Source organism: Nicotiana tomentosiformis, chromosome 2 (genome assembly GCF_000390325.3).
Source record: "Nicotiana tomentosiformis chromosome 2, ASM39032v3, whole genome shotgun sequence".
NCBI classification, from domain to species: Eukaryota; Viridiplantae; Streptophyta; class Magnoliopsida; order Solanales; family Solanaceae; genus Nicotiana; species Nicotiana tomentosiformis.
Window position 1 is genome coordinate 128,273,152 of NC_090813.1, and position 6,533 is coordinate 128,279,684.

At 36.5% G+C, this 6,533-nt stretch overlaps 1 long non-coding RNA gene across 1 annotated transcript; it reads right to left on the reverse strand.

Moving 5' to 3' along the window:
• Positions 1 to 289: 289 nt before the first annotated feature.
• Positions 290 to 3,827, reverse strand: LOC104092807 (uncharacterized). Its single transcript, XR_011414234.1, has 3 exons — positions 3,505 to 3,827; positions 1,168 to 3,388; positions 290 to 946 (listed from the first exon to the last, which is right to left on the reverse strand). It is a non-coding gene; the product is annotated as an uncharacterized lncRNA (long non-coding RNA).
• Positions 3,828 to 6,533: the final 2,706 nt, after the last annotated feature.

A 6,533-nucleotide genomic window follows, 5' to 3' on the forward strand; every position in this document is an offset into this window, starting at 1 on the left:
TCGTACTGGGTGACAGTCATACTACCCTACTGAAGTCGCTCAAACTACTTGTGATACTCCTCTCTCAGGGTGACAGGGATAAACTTCTCTAGAAATAGCTGTGAAAATTGATCCCAAGTAAATGCAGGCGACCCAGCTGGTCTAGTCAACATATAATATATCCACCATATCCGTCGCAAATTATATTTTTCTTATTTTATTTAATAAAATACATATTGTTCAAGCATATTTAAGATACTCTTAATAATAACTGAAATTCATAGAAATTAATATTCTACAAGATCCAAAATAGATACCAAAATGCAAATGTATAATTAAGATTAAAATATTTACAATTCTAAAATAAAGTTCAAACAAAAATAGTTAATTACTGAGAGACTGGAGAGTGAAGGTCGTCATCAGAAAGCGATGCATGAACCCCGTTAATACCAAAACATCTATAATACCAAAATAAAGTTCAAATAAAAATAGTTAACTACTGAGAGACTGGAGAGTGAAGGTCATCATCAGAAAGCGATGCATGAACCTCGTTAATATTAGTAGTAGGAGGAGGAGCTGGAGGTGCCATAGCTGATGGGTGATCGGTATGATTATCTTGCCCATGTAATGGTGAAGCTATCAATCCTCTTACTCGCTCAGCCAACACAGGAAGCATGTGATCAGTCAGTACAGGAACCATATGATCAGTCAATGCAGGAATCAATCGCATCACTAACTCATCCAAATTCTCCATCGGTGTTGACTGAGCATTCGGAGGTGCTGCTGATGAAGAAGCATCAGATCCAGAAGAGGCACGAAGATTCGACCCATAGAAATATTTTGCTTGAGATCCAAGACCATATATTCTTCTCTTCTTTTCCCCTCCCGCGGCTTGATAAAATGCTAAAGATTAATCAATATCAGATTAAGTTTGTGTTTGTTGCTGTAATATTTGCTGATATTTTTCCTGTAAATACCATAAAAATTAGTGAAATTCATTAATGATTAAGATGAACATTAGGGGAAAAGAAACGTTAAAAGCATAAATAAATTAACTGTTAAGTTCTTCATTCAAACAAAAGTTAGCAAAAATCATCTTTAGGACTGAAATAGGTGCTAAACAAGTAGTTCAAGTGGGACGTGAATGTCATATACAAAGTCAGTAAAATTAGAGGATTTTGGACTTACATGTACAAGTCGGAATCGCTCACTAACAAAAGATTATTCATCATGACCATGTGTATGGATGTGCAAGTGTAGCTCACTTGGTGTTGGATCTCGGCCCTTTTCAATAGCCTATACAAAAAACAAAGAACTTAATTTCCTTTGATAAGGTGAAACAGTTTACTAATGGACGTACCAAGAAGGTATACAACAGTACAAGTACAAGAAGAATAGCCCCAACAACAGTTTTCAGATAACAATTTTAGAAGTTGAGTTAAAAGATTCTCATTTAAAACTCGAGTGAGGAGTCAATCAACAAATTTCCTGATAAAAAGAGAACTTATGTGTACAATGACCATTTTTAATTCTACATAGTTGTACCAGACCATGGATTTTTATTAACTACATGTAACATCATTGGCTTTGGCTATATTCCCAGTAAGCACTTAAAACTGATTTTCCCTTATCCTTTGGAGGATTTAATCCAATTTCTCCAGTAAAATGAAAAGAGAAGAGCAAAGTTTCCCTAACTATTCTCTTTCTATCCCAAGTTTTTGCACATTATTAACTCAAGACGGGCTATGGCAAAACGGAGCAGAAAAATAAACATAACCAAAGAAAGCAACATAAAAAAGAGCTAAAAGGATAATGTCAAAGAACTAAACTACAACCTTTTCCACCCCTATCTACTTTATAACTCAACTCCTCCTTCATTGCAGGATTACTCATCAAAAGGATGTGTTAATGACAAATCGTGTGACCTCATCGGCCAATTTAAATAATTGCAACAACACCACAACAACTTACTAATCTATCTGTTTCAGCTAATAATAATGGGGATAATTCACTCGTTGGATGTCAAGGATCCGATGCTAATAAGCTGCTAAATACAACAACTGTTTCTAGGAATATTAATGCTACAGTTCCTGTTAAAACAGCCTTGGGGAGGGTTTCACAGGACTTAGCTGCAGCTGGGCAGATTGTGCAGCCTATGGATAGTGTTTCACAGGCTGTAAATGCAAGTTTGGAGACTACTAGTGCTGTGAATGCAACGTGAGTGAATGTTACAGTTGCTACAGGTGATAAGGCGGTGATCAAGGAGGATCAGTTGCCTAAATATTTGGTGCGCGATCGACCTGCTGCTGTAGTTGGTGAATCAGCTGATAAATCAGCAGGCCTTAAAGCTACTGTTGTGGCTGATGAGGGGAAAGATCAGGTAGGTGTTATGGCTTTGGAGTGTGCAGCTACTACAGGTTCTAAAGCATCAAATATAGAGGCTATACATCTTCAACTTTTAGCTGGAGTTGAGCAGCCTACTTCTGGGAGTTTGAAACCTACTATTGCTACTGCTGGTGCGTTGAATATAACAGTTGATCGAGATGCTACTGATGTTGTTGAATCAGTGTTTCAAGGAGCTAGGGTTTCTAATGTTATTCCTACAGGAGCTGGGAAAAACACCACTAGTAAGAGGCAGACTAATGTGCCAGAAGCATCAAAGTTGTTGTTGTTTGCTAACTCTTTTGGTGTTGATCGTGAGGCAACCTCAAAAAATTATAGGCAACCACAATCTCCAGGCAGTAGCAAACAACAATAACTTTCCAAGAACATAGGTGGTCGACTAGTTGTTTAATCACCAAATATCACCAAAATTGAAACTCAAATTTTTCTTGAGCTAAAAACACAAGTAGTCAAATACTTAACACTTAAAAATAACTACTAAGTAACCTGTTAACCCACCCGGATGAACCATAATCATCTCTAAGAAGGACTTCTGCAAACACTTTAGAGAATATACCATACAAAATCGTTTAGGACAGTTTTTCTCTGTCACACATGCTACTTCATTAAAAACAGAAATTACTATGCATTCTTATCGCTTAATAATGACAACAGAGAGGTCTAGAAAAAGATACAAACACTTGGTCGGTATAATTAAGTAGAAAATTAAAAGGATCTCAAATAAATTAGCTTAAGGGACAAGAATGGATTGGGTGGGTTTCACCAAACTAATAACAACGGGTGAGACTGTGAGTGAAGGCTAACTTCGCTCACACAGATCTAAAGATACCTAACTTTGATTTAAATCACCAAATATCACCAAGATTGTTATAAATCAAGAGTTCAACACAAAAGAAACCCCCAAATCAAATTTTAACAACACTAAGTAGTAAAAATATAAATATTTATGCACAAATAAGACATACCCAGAATATGTCAACTCCTACTTTATATTTGACTTCATATACTACAAAGAAAAAGAGGGGAGAGGTAAAATGCTTGATTTATTTTACATCTACCAAAACCCTAAAACATTTACTATAGAAAATTTGCTAATAAACAGAGAAAGAAGTAGAGACATACCATTTTTTTAGAAAAGAGATGACTTAGTAGCGCATCTGGGAAGATTAATGGAAGATTAGAGGAGGAGGAGAAGAAGAAGAAGAAGAAGGAAAGGGGATCATTACTCACGAAGAAGGAAAGGGGCTCGTTACTGTGAGGGAGGGTCTTATGACAAAGTGAAAATATTGGATGCCTTTTTTTTTTAATGCCTAGCGACAAACAATTCCGTTTCAACAAGGGAAAGATAGTTTCATTAAAGAAGCAAGATTAGCGACAAACTCGGTCCGTCGCTAAATACGTCGCTACAATGTAATAAATTTTGTCATCCAGATTTCCTCACTTATTTTGTTGCTAAATTATGGGCGCCATTTTTTAGCGACGGATTTTTTGCTTTGTCGCCATGTTGTCGCTTAATTAGATACTAATTCATCTATTTACCTTTTCTGCGACCAAACTCTATTTTCGTAGTTAATCCGTCGCTACTTAGCGACGGAAAAGTATTTGTCGCGGAAATCTATCACTAAATCAAGTTTTTTTGTAGTGACCACGACACTTACCTCGTTCCGCAACTAATTCAAAGTTCAATTACGGCCTTTAGAAACTACCCACGAATAGGGCTGCTTATCGGGCGGATTGGGCGGTTAATTACTCTTAACGGTTTGGCTTAACAGTTATCGGCTTTTAAATGTATTAATCCGCTAGCCACCCGATAAGATATCGGACGGATTGGTATCGGTTTAACTCTTATCGGGCGGTTTATCGGCCTAATTAAATCTATATTGCGTGCATTAATTGTTTGTTGACCGCCTAGCATACAAATTCATAATAGAAAATTACACATTGAGTCCCGACAAACATGTCTGCTAACGCCTACATAAGAATGATGTAGTGTGTCATGTGTTGTAGAGTGAAAAAAGTAGAACACATTGTAGGCTAGATTACATCCCAAAACAGACTACATATGAGTCCAGATATACATGTATGTTAACGCCTACCATTAAATCCCAAAGCAGACTACATTACATGAGTCCAGACATACATATGTCTGTTAACGCCTAGCATACAAATTCAGAATAGGAAATTCCAGTCTATATTCAAAGTGAGTCCAGGATATTTCAAAATGATTAATCCATAAGTGAGCAGAATACACAGAAATGTTTGGCCTGCAGCTAACGCCTAACAGAGCTTGAATTTATGCAGCTTCAAAGTTCAAACAACAACTTCAAATTTCTAACTTAAACTCTCAACCAGGCATTTCACGCTATATCATTAACCATACAAACAACATCGAGCAAAAGGCAGTTATGTATAGAAATAGGTATGGATTATAAGTAGTAAACAATTTACAGGAAACGCAGATGCGCTATTTTCCCAGAACATAATTCAAGACAGTACTATCGTTAATATTGTGGGATAAAAGTTGTGGCAACAACACTGTTGTTCTTCTATTAAACATAGACAACATGCATTAGTTTTAAAAAACAAAAGCAGAGGTGAACCATAGACAACAGCTTAAACAATCTTATAGTAGGGTGGGAGAATAAGCTAAGCAAATAGCTGGAAGAAGTGGAAGAGTTTTTGATATTTAATATATGTATGGATAAAAATAAATTTTATATATATATATATATATATTCTTAACGGGTTAACGGATTATCCGTTAAGAAAATTGAATAATCAGCCCCCAAACCGATAAGCCGTTAATAAAAAAATTTCAATCCGTTAAACCGTTAACCCGATACCAATAAACCATTAAGCTTCGGTTTCGGTTCGGTTTTCGGTTTCGGTTCGGTTTTGAATACCCCTACCCATGAATGAAAGAGGTTCAATTTAGATCATTATTGAAAAAGTCAACAAAAGTCAACCTTCAGGACCGCTTGGTCAAAACCCGAGGTTCGGACCAAAACTCGATCACACATTCACCCCCGAGCCCGATTATGTAGTTCAATTCGAAATCCGACCTCAATTCGAGGTCTAAATTTCAATTTTACAAAAATTACTAATTTTATCCAAATCCCTAATTTCTACCATAAAAATCCTAGATTTAAGGTTGAAATCTTATGAAATGAAATGAAAAATTTAAATAAAGTAGATTAGAGTCACTTACCAATGAATTTAAGAAGAAAAGCACTTGGGAAAATAGTCTCTAAGGTGTTTAGGCTTGAGAATTTTGAGAGAATGAGCTAAAATCTCGATTTTCTCAACTTTTGTCCAGGCACAGATGTCGCAATTGCGAATCCCGCAAATGCGAGAATATCTTCGCAACTACGAAGAAGCTCACATATTTGCTATCATCTCATTTGCGATGATTTGTTCGCAAATGCGAACTCTGGGACTCTGTTAATGCAACCTTTTAATCGCAAATGCGATCTATTACTGACCCATCCCCTATTCGCAAATGCGAACCTGACAGGAATTTGAATGTTTGCAAATGCGAACAATGACCTCACAATTGCGAGATCAGAAACTTGCACCAAAACCAGATGCACCAGCTATTTTTTCTAAGTCTAAAACCACTCTGAAGCCTATCCGAAACTCACCCGAGCCCTCGGAGCTCCAAACCAAACATGCACACAAGTCCAATAATATCAAACGAACTCGCTCGCGTAATCAAAATACCAAAATAACACCTAGAACTACGAATCGGACACTAAAACGAATGGAATTTTCAATGAAACTTAAGAACTTTCAATATTTCAACTGAATGTCTGAATTACGTCAAATCAACTCCGTTTTACACCAAATTTTGCAGACAAGTCATAAATACAGTAATGAACCTATACCAAGTTTCAGAACCAAAATCTGGATCTGGTAGCAACAAAGTCAAACTTCGATCAAACTTATTAATTCTTTAAACCTTTAAGCCTCTAGTTTTCAATAAATTGCGATAATTCGAGTTAGGGACTTCCGAATTCGATTCTGGGCATATACCAAGTCCCAAATTATGATACGGACCTACCGAGAACGTTAAAATACTTATCCGGGTCCGGTTGCTCAAAACGTTGACCGAAGTCAACTCAAATGAGTTTTAAAGCACGATTTCATATTTT